We start from the raw sequence: 14857 nt of genomic DNA, 5'->3' as shown, positions 1-14857 counted from the left end.
CTAACCCTAACCCTAACCCTAACCCTAACCCTAACCCTAACCCTAACCCTAACCCTAACCCTAACCCTAACCCTAACCCTAACCCTAACCCTAACCCTAACCCTAACCCTAACCCTAACCCTAACCCTAACCCTAACCCTAACCCTAACCCTAACCCTAACCCTAACCCTAACCCTAACCCTAACCCTAACCCTAACCCTAACCCTAACCCTAACCCTAACCCTAACCCTAACCCTAACCCTAACCCTAACCCTAACCCTAACCCTAACCCTAACCCTAACCCTAACCCTAACCCTAACCCTAACCCTAACCCTAACCCTAACCCTAACCCTAACCCTAACCCTAACCCTAACCCTAACCCTAACCCTAACCCTAACCCTAACCCTAACCCTAACCCTAACCCTAACCCTAACCCTAACCCTAACCCTAACCCTAACCCTAACCCTAACCCTAACCCTAACCCTAACCCTAACCCTAACCCTAACCCTAACCCTAACCCTAACCCTAACCCTAACCCTAACCCTAACCCTAACCCTAACCCTAACCCTAACCCTAACCCTAACCCTAACCCTAACCCTAACCCTAACCCTAACCCTAACCCTAACCCTAACCCTAACCCTAACCCTAACCCTAACCCTAACCCTAACCCTAACCCTAACCCTAACCCTAACCCTAACCCTAACCCTAACCCTACCCTAACCCTAACCCTAACCCTAACCTAACCCTAACCCTAACCCTAACCCTAACCCTAACCCTAACCCTAACCCTAACCCTAACCCTAACCCTAACCCTAACCCTAACCCTAATAACCCTAAACGCCCTAACCCTAACCCTAACCCTAACCCTAACCCTAACCCTAACCCTAACCCTAACCCTAACCCTAACCCTAACCCTAACCCTAACCCTAACCCTAACCCCTAACCCTAACCCTAACCCTAACCCTAACCCTAACCCTAACCCTAACCCTAACCCTAACCCTAACCCTAACCCTAACCCTAACCCTAACCCTAACCTAACCCTAACCCTACCCTAACCCTAACCCTAACCCTAACCCTAACCCTAACCCTAACCCTAACCCTAACCCTAACCCTAACCCTAACCCTAACCCTAACCCTAACCCTAACCCTAACCCTAACCCTAACCCCTAACCCTAACCCTAACCCTAACCCTAACCCTAACCCTAACCCTAACCCTAACCCTAACCCTAACCCTAACCCTAACCCTAACCCTAACCCTAACCCTAACCCTAACCCTAACCCTAACCCTAACCCTAACCCTAACCCTAACCCTAACCCTAACCCTAACCCTAACCCTAACCCTAACCCTAACCCTAACCTAACCCTAACCCTAACCCTAACCCCTAACCCTAACCCTAACCCTAACCCTAACCCTAACCCTAACCCTAACCCTAACCCTAACCCTAACCCTAACCTACCCTAACCCTAACCCTAACCCTAACCCTAACCCTAACCCTAACCCTAACCCTAACCCTAACCCCTAACCCCTAACCAACCCTAACCCTAACCCTAACCCTAACCCTAACCCTAACCCTAACCCTAACCCTAACCCTAACCCTAACCCTAACCCTAACCCTAACCCTAACCCTAACCCTAACCCTAACCCTAACCCTAACCCTAACCCTAACCCTAACCCTAACCCTAACCCTAACCCTAACCCTAACCCTAACCCTAACCCTAACCCTAACCCTAACCCTAACCCTAACCCTAACCCTAACCCTAACCCTAACCCTAACCCTAACCCTAACCCTAACCCTAACCCTAACCCTAACCCTAACCCTAACCCTAACCCTAACCCTAACCCTAACCCTAACCCTAACCCTAACCCTAACCCTAACCCTAACCCTAACCCTAACCCTAACCCTAACCCTAACCCTAACCCTAACCCTAACCCTAACCCTAACCCTAACCCTAACCCTAACCCTAACCCTAACCCTAACCCTAACCCTAACCCTAACCCTAACCCTAACCCTAACCCTAACCTAACCCTAACCCTAACCCTAACCCTAACCCTAACCCTAACCCTAACCCTAACCCTAACCCTAACCCTAACCCTAACCCTAACCCTAACCCTAACCCTAACCCTAACCCTAACCCTAACCCTAACCCTAACCCTAACCCTAACCCTAACCCTAACCCTAACCCTAACCCTAACCCTAACCCTAACCCTAACCCTAACCCTAACCCTAACCCTAACCCTAACCCTAACCCTAACCCTAACCCTAACCCTAACCCTAACCCTAACCCTAACCCTAACCCTAACCCTAACCCTAACCCTAACCCTAACCCTAACCCTAACCCTAACCCTAACCCTAACCCTAACCCTAACCCTAACCCTAACCCTAACCCTAACCCTAACCCTAACCCTAACCCTAACCCTAACCCTAACCCTAACCCTAACCCTAACCCTAACCCTAACCCTAACCCTAACCCTAGCCCTAGCCCTAGCCCTAGCCCTAACCCTAACCCTACTCGCTAACCCTACTCCCTAACCCTAACCCTAACCCTAACCCTAACCCTAACCCTAACCCTAACCCTAACCCTAACCCTAACCCTAACCCTAACCCTAACCCTAACCCTAACCCTAACCCTAACCCTAACCCTAACCCTAACCCTAACCCTAACCCTAACCCTAACCCTAACCCTAACCCTAACCCTAACCCTAACCCTAACCCTAACCCTAACCCTAGCCCTAACCCCTAGCCCTAACCCCTAGCCCTAACCCCTAGCCCTAACCCCTAGCCCTAACCCTAACCCCTAGCCCTAACCCCTAGCCCTAACCCTAACCCCTAGCCCTAACCCTAACCCTAACCCCTAGCCCTAACCCTAACCCCTAGCCCTAACCCCTAGCCCTAGCCCTAGCCCTAGCCCTAGCCCTAGCCCTAACCCCTAGCCCTAACCCTAACCCCTAGCCCTAAGCCCTAGCCCTAGCCCTAGCCCTAGCCCTAGCCCTAGCCCTAGCCCTAGCCCTAGCCCTAAACCCTAAACCCTAACCCTAACCCTAACCCCTAACCCCTAAACCCTAAACCCTAACCCTAGCCCCTAGCCCCTAGCCCCTAGCCCCGGCCCTGGCCCTAAGCCCTGACCCTAACCCTGACCCTAGCCCTAGCCCTAACCCCAACCCCCCCCAACCCCCCCCGCCCCGAGCCCCCCCCCGGAGCCCCCCCCTGTGACCCCCCCCGCCCCGAGCCCCCCCCCACCCCAAGTGCCCTGTAGGCCCTACCCCTAAGTCCCAGGTGCTCATGTGTAACCCTAAAAGTGTTACTGTGACTGACCACCAGGGGGCAGACAAAGTCTAATAATAAGGGGTGTGGAGTAGCTCCAATGCTAACAGCAGGGGGCTACCTAATGGTCATTGTATTTGGTGTCAGATTGTTAACCCTAGTGTACAGGTGTACTATTGCCCTAGTGTGTGATTCTTGGGGGGGGTGGGACCAGGTGGGTGTGTATGCTGTTGGGTGGGTACCTGACAAGTGTGTGTGGCTCCCCTAATTGCTTATATGTGGTGAATTGGTTTTGCTGTGATTGCTGTTAGCATGTGGTCCACCGTCTGTTTTTGTGTAGTGTATGTTGTGGTGCATGGAGGGTATATGTACTGTGTATATACTATGTATATTATTTGTGTATGTTCCGGTTTTGTGCATATATGCATGCATAGACTGTGTAGTATGTGTGTATGTACAGTGTGTGCATGTGGTATGTATAGTGTGTATACAGTATATATAAAAAGAAAGAAAAAATAATAAGTATAGAAAGGCTTAATTTGCATATTTAATGAATTCAGTAGCAGGGGTAGGATACTGGCTGGGAGCAAATAATTTTTTTTTTAAATGGTGAAATTATTATTATTATTTGCTCCCAGCCAGTATGCTAGAAAAAAGAGGAGGAAGAGAGGAGAAGAGGAAGAGAGGAGAAGAGGAAGAGGAAACAGAAGACAGAGACAAAGACAAAGAGAGACAAAGACAAAGAGAGACAAAGACAAAGAGAGACAAAGACAAAGAGAGACAAAGACAAAGAGAGACAAAGAGAAAGACAAAGAGGAAGAGAGACAAAGACAAAGACAAAGAGAGACAAGACAAAGACAAGGAGAGACAAAGACAAGGAGAGACAAAGACAAGGAGAGACAAAGACAAGGAGAGACAAAGACAAGGAGAGACAAAGACAAGGAGAGACAAAGACAAGGAGAGACAAAGACAAGGAGAGACAAAGACAAGGAGAGACAAAGACAAGGAGAGACAAGACAAAGACAAGGAGAGACAAGACAAAGACAAGGAGAGACAAAGACAAGGAGAGACAAAGACAAGGAGAGACAAAGACAAGGAGAGACAAGACAAAGACAAAGAGAGACAAGACAAACAACAAAAGACAAACACAGGACAAAGACAGAACAACAGAGGACAAAGACAACAAACAAAGACAAAGACAAAGAGAGACAAGACAAAGACAAGGAGAGACAAGACCAAGACAAAGACAAGGAGAGACAAAGACAAGGAGAGACAAAGACAAGGAGAGACAAAGACCAAGACAAAGAGAGACAAGACAAAGACAAGGAGAGACAAAGACAAGGAGAGACAAAGACAAGGAGAGACAAAGACAAGGAGAGACAAAGACAAGGAGAGACAAAGACAAGGAGAGACAAAGACAAGGAGAGACAAGACAAAGACAAAGAGAGACAAGACAAACAACAAAAGACAAACACAGGACAAAGACAGAACAACAGAGGACAAAGACAACAAACAAAGACAAAGACAAAGAGAGACAAGACAAAGACAAGGAGAGACAAGACCAAGACAAAGACAAGGAGAGACAAGACCAAGACAAAGACAAGGAGAGACAAGACCAAGACAAAGACAAGGAGAGACAAGACCAAGACAAAGACAAGGAGAGACAAGACCAAGACAAAGACAAGGAGAGACAAGACCAAGACAAGGAGAGACAAGACCAAGACAAGGAGAGACAAGACCAAGACAAGGAGAGACAAGACCAAGACAAGGAGAGACAAAGACAAGGAGAGACAAAGACAAGGAGAGACAAAGACAAAGACAAAGAGAGACAAGACAGACAAAGAGACACAAGACAAACAACAAAAGACAAACACAGGACAAAGACAGAACAACAGAGGACAAAGACAACAAACAAAGACAAAGACAACAGAGGACAAACACAGAACAACAGAGACAACAAACAGAAAAAAAGACAACAGAGAAGACAACCAGAGAGAACAAAGACAACCACAGAGAAGACAGAAAGCACAGAAAACAACAGAGAAAACAGAGAACAGAGCAAAAAGCACACACAGGAGAGCTGAGAGAGCAGAACAGAGAAAAGAGCAGAACACAGAGAACAGAACAAAGCAAAAAGCACAGCAAAGAGCACAGCAAAACAGAAAATACAGAGCAAAGCAGAACACAGCAGAACACAGAGAGCAAAGCAGAAAACACAAAGCTGAGGGCAGAGCACAGAATACAGAGAAAAGCACAGAGAGCAGAGCACCACAGTGCAGGCAGACTGAAAGAGTAAATAGTAAAGACAGAGAAAGGTAGAGAGAAACCTGGACAAAGTGAACATAGACAATCAGGGAAAAGGAGAAGAAAAAGGCATAAGAGACAGACAAAGAAAAAAAGAATAGGAAACAGAACAGAGGACCAAAAAATTAAAATAAGAACAAGACAAAAACTTCTGCCTTCTTCTTATTTTAAAAGGTCAAAAGAGCAAGAGCAAAGAGGAAAAGGGTAAGAGCAAATGTGTGGCGCATGCAGTTCAAATAAGACAACAGAAACAAACAGCAAAACCATCTTTATTTGAAAGGAGACACACACACCACCATCTTTATTGTTTTATTGCACAAAAAAAATCATCATCACAACATACAAAACATAACAAGCCCACACTCTACAAGAGCTGCACACACTCTTCAGCATTCACCTCTACATTCTCACCGCTACTACTCTCATCAGTCGGCAAGCGCCTCCAGTCCTTTGGACAGCTCCCAGTAACAACGTTACTGGACACCTCCAAAAACTGCCCTGCCTACAAAACCCCCGGTCCCCAGCCAAAGCTCCGCACCAACATTGGCGATGATCATCGCCTCGCAGAGCGGCCGGGACCGGGGGAAAAAAAACCCAGCCGGGGGAAAAAAAAAAAAATCCCCCAGCTGGGGTTTTTTTTAATTATTTTAAAATAAATTCTAACTACAACCTGGAAAAAGAAAAACACATGCATACAAAGTTAGACACACTCACCACCAAGCCCACCCAACAACCACACAGCTGCCCACTCACTCCCACCACAATCATTCTACCTCCCTACAGTAACAGGCAAGCGCCTCCAGTCCTTTGGACAGCTCCCAGTAACAGCATTACTGGACACCTCCAAAAACTGCCCTGCCTACAAAACCCCCAGTCCCCAGCCACAGCTCCGCACCAACATTGGCGATGATCATCGCCTCGCAGAGCGGCCGGGACCGGGGGAAAAAAAACCCAGCCGGGGGAAAAAAAAAAAATCCCCCAGCTGGGGTTTTTTTTTAAATTATTTTAAAATAAATTCTAACTACAACCTGGAAAAAGAAAAACACATGCATACAAGATTAGACACACTCACCACCAAGCCCACCCAACTGCCCACACACTCCCACCACAGACAGTCATCACAGCTACTAACAAAACCACATGCTTCCATCCTTATTTAAAGATAACACTATCCTGGCATGAATAGAACCCCCCCCCCCGCCCCCAAAATGGCCATCCCAATAAAAAAAATTAAAGAAAAAAACCTACTTTTATCTCTTACTGACACAACCCCCCCCCCCCCAAAAAAAAAAAAGAAAAAACAAAATAACTGTTTCATAGATACATTATTCTGCTCTGGCAACTACCATTACTACACCCACAGGCAAGGCAGCTCCAAACACACACACAGACACGTACACACAGACACGTACACACAGACACGTACACACAGACACGTACACACAGACACGTACACACAGACACGTACACACAGACACGTACACACAGACTCCATGCAAAAAACAATGCCAGCACAGAAGATGCTGCCAGCCAGAAAGCCCTACAATGCCACAACCGTGCGGCTCTGGTGCTCTCCACGAGACCAGAAAAGAGTCAGATGCCACCATCTGTGATGGAAAGGGGCCGGCAAAGCAAGGAACGGCCATGCGGAAGAGGCCAGCAAGAAAGACCCGAGGCTCTGATGACACAGGGAAGAAAACCCTGAAAGGGCACCAGGAGGATGCAAAATAAGAGAGGCCTCAGAAAACACACAACCAACAAGACCTGAATGATGGCTGCCAAGATGATTGGCCAGAAACAATGCAGAATCACAGTGACAGACTGCCCCTTTCAGCTGCCTGCACAGAACAAGATGATCATTGGAGCAACACAGATGAGTCAGTCAAGACCAGACAAAAGACAGCAGATGCCTGTTGCACTAGCACTACAAAGCATATGCTGTGCTCCTTGAGCACAAAGAGCAAGGGCAACATCAAGACCTGAGCAAAAGATAGCACAGCTACAACACACACCACATACACTACACAACAACACAGACACAGGCTGGAGCTGCCCTGCCTGACACCCACCCTCACTTTCTGCCATGCACACCCCACTGCCTCTGCCTCACACACACCAACACACACACACACCAACACACACACACACACACACACCCCGCAACACCCTTTGCCCATGCACTTCGCTTTTGCAGTGCTCTGCATCACTGTTGCTCCTCAAGAGGCATCCTCAACAGCAGACACATCCTCTGCAGCAGCCACACCCTCTGATCTTCTTTTGCTCACCACATTTGCCTTCATCATCTGCCAAACCAGAGCACAAGCAGTCACCCCCTTGCCAGTCAGCTCCATCCCCATCTCCAAGGGCACCCTCCACCAAAGCGCCATCGGCACTCCACTCACCTGCACCGCAACAACTCCAAACGCCAACATCCTGCCTGGGGGGAAGCCCGTGGCGCCTGGAAAAAAACAAAATAACAAAGTGACCCTTCTGCCAGGCAGCGCTCACCAGCCCTACAACATCCAGCTCCAATCCACTCACCTGAAAGTCTCAGCCACGCCTGGGAAAGGCCCACAGCAGACCTGAAAAAGCAGAGCAAAAGGCATCACCAAGAGGCAGCCCAACACCACCCACCCCACAATAAAATCAGACCCAACAGGCTGCCCCACTCACCTGCTCAGGCTCTTCTCAGCACTCAGCTGCTTCTCTCCACAACTTCCCGCAAAACCTGCAAGCACAGAGAGAAGTCACACACTCAGACGATGCCCGCAACACCACCACTCCAGTCCATCACGGACACACTCCACACACCACCATGGCTAACACCCACAGGCAAGGCAGCTCCAGCCCCAAAAACACACAGACAAACAAACAGCAGACACAAACACAGAGGACAGCCCTACACAAATAAAACCCTATTCCCACACATAAGACTGCCGGCCAGAAAGAGCCGCACGGTCGTGGCGTCGTAGGGCCGAGGCTCTGGACAAGCCCAGAAAAGAGTCAAACGTCAATGCCCAGGATGGAAAGGGACCGGCAAAGCTCAGAATAGTGATGCAGAGGAGGCCGGCGAGAAAGACCCAAGGCCATGATGACGCAGGGAAGGAAACCCTGAAAGGGCGCCAGCGAGACGCAAGACAAGAGCGGCCCCGGAAGAGGTGTGGCCGATGAGGCCTCAACGGTGGCCACGACTATGACGGACCGCAAACGGCCACGATGCACAGTCAGAGTCACAGACCACCCCTTTCAGCTGCCTATGCAGAACAAGACGTAGTCCATTGGAGCAATGCTGATGAGTCTGGCCAGGCAAAAGACAATGGATGCCTGCCACACTACTGCTGCAGAGCATAGGCTGTGCTCCTTGAGCACAAAGAGCAAGAGCAACATCAAGACCTGAGCAAAAGATAGCACAGCTACAACACACACCACATAGACTACACAACAACACAGACACAGGCTGGAGCTGCCCTGCCTGACACCCACCCTCGCTTTCTGCCATGCACACCCCACTGCCTCTGCCTCACACACACCACTCATCCAGAACAACCCTCCACTCTACACTGAACATCAGCACGCACACACACATACACAGAAACTGAGGATGCCCCAACACCCTTTGCCCCTCAACTTAACTGTGGCAGTGCTGTAGGTCACCGGTCCTCAAGAGCCATCCTCAGCAGCAGCCGCATCCACACTGATCTTCCTTTGCTCACCACATTTGCCTTCATCACCTGCAAAACCAGAGCACAAGCAGTCACTCTCTTGCCAGTCAGCTCCATCCCCATCTCCAAGGGCACCCTCCACCAAAGCACCATCGGCACTCCACTCACCTGCACCACAACAACTCCAATGCCTGGGGAGGAAGCCCGTGGCACCTGGAAGAAAACAAAATAACAAAGTGACTCTTCTGCCAGGCAGCACTCACCAGCCCTACAACATCCAGCTCCAATCCACTCACCTGAAAGTCTCAGCCACGCCTGGGAAAGGCCCACAGCAGACCTGAAAAAACAGAGCAAAAGGCATCACCGACAGGCAGCCCAACACCACCCACACCACAATAAAATCAGACCCAACAAGCTCCCCCGCTCACCTGCTCAGGCTCTTCTCAGCACTCAGCTGCTTCTCTCCACAACTTCCCACAAAACCTGCAAGCACAGAGAGAAATCACACACTCAGACGATGCCTGCAACACCACCACTCCAGTCCATCACGGACACACTCCACACACCACCATGGCTAACACCCACAGGCAAGGCAGCTCCAGCCCCAAAAACACACAGACAAACAAACAGCAGACACAAACACAGAGGACAGCCCTACACAAAAAAAACCTGTTCCCACACATAAGACACTACTGGCCAGGAAGAGCCACACAGTGGTGGCATTGTAGGGCCTAGGCTCTGGACGAGCCCAGAAAAGAGTCAAACGTCAATGCCCAGGATGGAAAGGCACCAGCAAAGCTCAGAAGACTGACGCAGAGGAGGCCGGCGAGAAAGACCCGAGGCCATGATGACGCAGGGAAGGAAACCCTGAAAGGGCGCCAGCGAGACGCAAAACAAGAGCGGCCCCGGAAGAGGTGCGGCCAAGGAGGCCTCGACTATGACTACACTGCAAACGGCCACAATGCAGAGTCACAGTGACAGACTGCCCCTTTCAGCTGCCTGTGCAGAACAAGATGTAGTCCATTGGAGCAATGCTGATGAGTCTGGCCAGGCAAAAGACAATGGATGCCTGCCACGCTACCGCTGCAGAGCATAGGCTGTGCTCTTTGAGCACAAAGAGCAAGAGCAACATCAAGACCTGAGCAAAAGATAGCACAGCTACAACACACACCACACACCACATAAACTACACAACAACACAGACACAGGCTGGAGCTGCCCTGCCTGACACCCACCCTCGCTTTCTGCCATGCACACCCCACTGCCTCTGCCTCACACACACCACTCATCCAGAACAACCCTCCACTCTACACTGAACATCAGCACGCACACACACATACACAGAAACTGAGGATGCCCCAACACCCTTTGCCCCTCAACTTAACTGTGGCAGTGCTGTAGGTCACCGGTCCTCAAGAGCCATCCTCAGCAGCAGCCGCATCCACACTGATCTTCCTTTGCTCACCACATTTGCCTTCATCACCTGCCAAACCAGAGCACAAGCAGTCACCCCCTTGCCAGTCAGCTCCATCCCCATCTGCAAGGGCACCCTCCACCAAAGCGCCATCGGCACTCCACTCACCTGCACCGCAACAACTCCAAACGCCAACATCCTGCCTGGGGGGAAGCCCGTGGCACCTGGAAAAAAACAAAATAACAAAGTGACTCTTCTGCCAGGCAGCGCTCACCAGCCCTACAACATCCAGCTCCAATCCACTCACCTGAAAGTCTCAGCCACGCCTGGGAAAGGCCCACAGCAGACCTGAAAAAGCAGAGCAAAAGGCATCACCAAGAGGCAGCCCAACACCACCCACCCCACAATAAAATCAGACCCAACAAGCTCCCCCGCTCACCTGCTCAGGCTCTTCTCAGCACTCAGCTGCTTCTCTCCACAACTTCCCGCAAAACCTGCAAGCACAGAGAGAAATCACGTGCTCAGGCGATGCCCGCAACACCACAGCCCATCCACATCAGGCATTCGCTCCCACACCTTTTCCTGCTCCGCTCTCCCATCCCAACTGCTGGGCTATAGCTTCCCACACCGAGGTCCGCCACACACCTGTAAAACAGGAACAGCGCTGGGCAATGGGGACAGCGCCGACGAGGTGATGGCCCTACGCCGGGCTCTACGTCCGCTCCCGGACTGATGCTCACCTCACCCTGCTCCTCCTGGATGTGAGCAACCTGCTCCCCGCAAGGCTCCACGCCTACAAGCACAAAGCAAAAATTAACCGCACAACCCACTGACCGCAAAACTCTCCTTCCAACACCAAATCTCTAGCTCACCTTCTTGGGGCATGCCCCTTTCTTCCTCCAGCTCCCTTGGGCCCACTCAGAACACTGCTCAGCATCTGCAAAAAACAACAAAACAAAACAACATAAAGTGGAGCACACAGACATTGACAAATCACCATTCCAGTCCATCACTGACACACTCCGCACACCACCATTCCTAACACCCACAAGCAAGGCAGCTCCAAACACACACAGACAGACCAAAAAAAAAAAAACATTAGACACAAACATGAAGGAAAGCCCTATGCAAAAAGAACTATTCCAATGCGTTCCACATGGTATCTGATGACACCACAGCCCTGCGGCTCTGATGCTCTGGACGAGCCCAGAAAAGACTAAGATGTCAACGCCCGGGATGGAAAGCGGCCGGCAAAGCGAGGAACGGCCATGCGGAAGAGGCCAGCGAGGAAGACCTGAGGCCGTGATGACGCAGGGAAGAAAACCCTGAAAGGGCACCGGTGAGACGCAAAACAAGAGCGGCCTCGGAACAAGAGCGGCCGACGAGGCCTCGACGGTGGCCGCAAAGATCGATGGGCACGATGCAAAGCCGGAGGCACGGACCGCCCCCTTCGGCTGCCTGCACGTGACGAGACACCATCCGTGGGTACGATACTGATGAGTCAAGCCAGCAAAACATGACAGAGGCCTACAATGCTAGCGCTCCACAGTGTAGGCCGTGCTCCTTGAGCACAAAGAGCAAGGGCGACATCAAGACCTGAGCAAAAGATAGCACAGCTACAACACACACCACATAGACTACACAACAACACAGACACAGGCTGGAGCTGCCCCGCCTACCGCACCCTCACTTTCTGCCATGCGCACCTCAGCACCTCTGCCTCACACATACCCCACTCATCCAGAACAGCCCTCCGCTCTACACTGAACATCAGCGTGCACACACACACACACACGGAGTTAAGACACCCCTGATACCCTTTGCCCCTCAACTTAACTGTTCAAATGCTGGCCATCACCATCGCTCCTCAAGAGCCATCCTCAATGGCAGCCGCATCCGCGCTGATCTCCCTTCAGTCACCACAGTTGCCTTTATCACCTGCCAAACCAGAGCACAAGCAGTGACCCCCTTGCCGGTCAGCTCCAGCCACATCTGCGAGAGCACCCTCCTCCAAACCACCATTGTCATCGCACTCACCTGTACTGTGCCAAAGCCACGCTCCAGCATTGTGGCTGTGACGCTGCCCGTGGCATCTGGAAAACGCAAAACAACAAAACTACTCTTCTGCTAGGCAGTGTGGACTAGCCCTACAACTACTGCCACACCATTATACGCACCCATTCCACTTAACCTCAAATCCTCAGCCTCGCCTGGGAAAGGCCCGCACCGTACCTGAAAAAGCAGAGCAAAACACATCACCAAGAGGCAGCCCAGCAGCACCCTACCCCATAATAAAACTCAGGCAGACAAGCTTCCCTTCTCACCTGCTCAGGCTCCTCGTTGCTGCTCAGCTTCTCCTCTCCAAAACTTCCTGCAATGCCTGCAAAACCAGCGAGAAGACCACACCTTGAGGTCATGCCAAAAACCACACCCCATGCACAACATTACCTCGCTACAACACCTTTACCTGCTCCGCTCTCCCGTCCCAACTGCCGGGCTACGGCTCCCCACGCCGAGGTCCGCCACACACCTGTAAAACAGGAACGGCGCCGGGCGATGGGGACGACGCCGATGAGATGACGGCCCTACGCCGGGCTCTACGTCCTCACCCATAATGATGCTCACCTCGCCCAGCTCCTCCTGGATGTGAGCGACCTGCTCCCCCCAAGGCTCCACACCTACAAGCACAAAGCAAAAATTAACCGGGCAACCCACTGACCGCAACACTCTCCTTCCAAAACCAAATCTCTAGCTCACCTTCTTGGGGCATGCCCCTTCCTTCCAGTTCCCTTGCACCCACTTGGAACACTGCTCTGCATCTGCAAAAAGCAACATAAACTGGAGCACACAGACACTGACCGATCACCATTCCGGGCCATCACTGCCACACTCCATACGCTACCATTGCTAATAACCGCAGGCAAAGCAGCTCCAGCCCCACACACACAGACAAGCATTAGACACAAAACAAACACACATAGGTACAAGCATCAGACACAAACATGCAGGAAAGCCGTACGCAAAAAGAACTATTCCCACGCATAAGATGCTACCAGCCAGAAAGCCCTACGATGCCATGACCGTGCAGCTCTGCTGCTCCGGATGAGCCCAGAAAAGAGTCAAACGCCACTGCCCGGGATGGAAAGCGGCCCGCAAAGCTGGGACGACCGATGCCGAAGCACCCGGCCGGGAAGACCCGAGGCTGCGGCGATACAGGGAAGAACCCTGAAAGGATGCCAAGAAGATGAAAAACAACAGCAGAAACAGAAGAGGGGCAGGCAAAAAGGCCTCGACAATGGCCCCGAAGATGAGCGGCCGCAAATGGTCACGATGCAAAGCCGGAGCGACGGACCGCCCCTTTCGGCTGCCGGCACGGGACGAGACGCGATCCGCTGGAGCGATGCCGATGACTGAGGCCAGGCAAAAGACGGTGGATGCCTGCCGCGATGGCGCTGTGGAGCATGGGCTGTGCTCCTTGAGCACAAAGAGCAAGAGCAACATCAAGACCTGAGCAAAAGATAGCACAGCTATAACACACACCACATAGACTACACAACACAGACACAGGCTGGAGCTGCCCTACGTACCACACCCTCACTTTCTGCCATGCGCACCCCACCACCTCTGCCTCACACACCACTCATCCAGAGCAGCCCTCCCTACTACACTGAATATCAGCACGCATGCACAGAATGAAGACAACCCCAACACCCTTTGCCCCTCACCTTAGCTTTTCCAGGGCTGGGGGCGGGGGGGGGGCGGTCAGGTCACTTTTTGATCCTTAAGAGGCATCACTCAATGGCAGCCACATCCTCTCTATTCTTCCTTCGCTCACCTTCATCACCTGCCAAACCAGAGCGCAAGCAGTCACACCCCATGCCGGGCACCTCCATGCTCATCTGCAAGAGCGTGCCTCTCCAAACCGCCGTTGTCGCTCCATTCACCTGCACCGTGCCAAAGCGATACTCCCACATCCTGACTGAAAGTAAACCCATGACACCTGCAAAAAACAAAACAACAAAATTACTCTTCTCCTAGGCACTGCGGACTAGCCGTAAAACAACTGACACGCCATTACACTCACCCATTCTACCTCACCTCAAATCCTCAGGCATGCCTGGAAAAGGCCCGCAAGGTATCTGAAAAAGCAAAGCAGACAGCCCCAGAAGCCACGGTAGGAGTCAGAAGCAGAGCCACAAAAGAGCAGATGGCAGTGGGTTCGCAGGCACAGATGAA

At 51.4% G+C, this 14857-nt stretch overlaps 3 long non-coding RNA genes across 3 annotated transcripts; all 3 read right to left on the bottom strand.

Annotated features, from left to right (window-relative positions):
- Positions 1-8676: 8676 nt before the first annotated feature.
- LOC135329524 (uncharacterized) lies at positions 8677-9911 on the bottom strand. The gene is made up of 4 exons (XR_010390957.1): positions 9636-9911; positions 9504-9544; positions 9376-9420; positions 8677-9276 (listed from the first exon to the last, which is right to left on the bottom strand). It is a non-coding gene; the product is annotated as an uncharacterized LOC135329524 (long non-coding RNA).
- A 1399-nt stretch (positions 9912-11310) lies between these two features.
- On the bottom strand, positions 11311-12717 carry LOC135329523 (uncharacterized). Its single transcript, XR_010390956.1, has 4 exons — positions 12659-12717; positions 12459-12559; positions 11494-11558; positions 11311-11414 (listed from the first exon to the last, which is right to left on the bottom strand). It is a non-coding gene; the product is annotated as an uncharacterized LOC135329523 (long non-coding RNA).
- A 92-nt stretch (positions 12718-12809) lies between these two features.
- LOC135329522 (uncharacterized) lies at positions 12810-13144 on the bottom strand. Its single transcript, XR_010390955.1, has 3 exons — positions 13089-13144; positions 12946-13001; positions 12810-12853 (listed from the first exon to the last, which is right to left on the bottom strand). It is a non-coding gene; the product is annotated as an uncharacterized LOC135329522 (long non-coding RNA).
- Positions 13145-14857: the final 1713 nt, after the last annotated feature.

The sequence above is a fragment of the Dromaius novaehollandiae genome, chromosome 11 (assembly GCF_036370855.1).
Source record: "Dromaius novaehollandiae isolate bDroNov1 chromosome 11, bDroNov1.hap1, whole genome shotgun sequence".
NCBI lineage: Eukaryota > Metazoa > Chordata > Aves > Casuariiformes > Dromaiidae > Dromaius > Dromaius novaehollandiae.
Note: the sequence above shows the minus strand (reverse complement) of the source record. Positions and strands in the feature narration are given on the sequence as shown.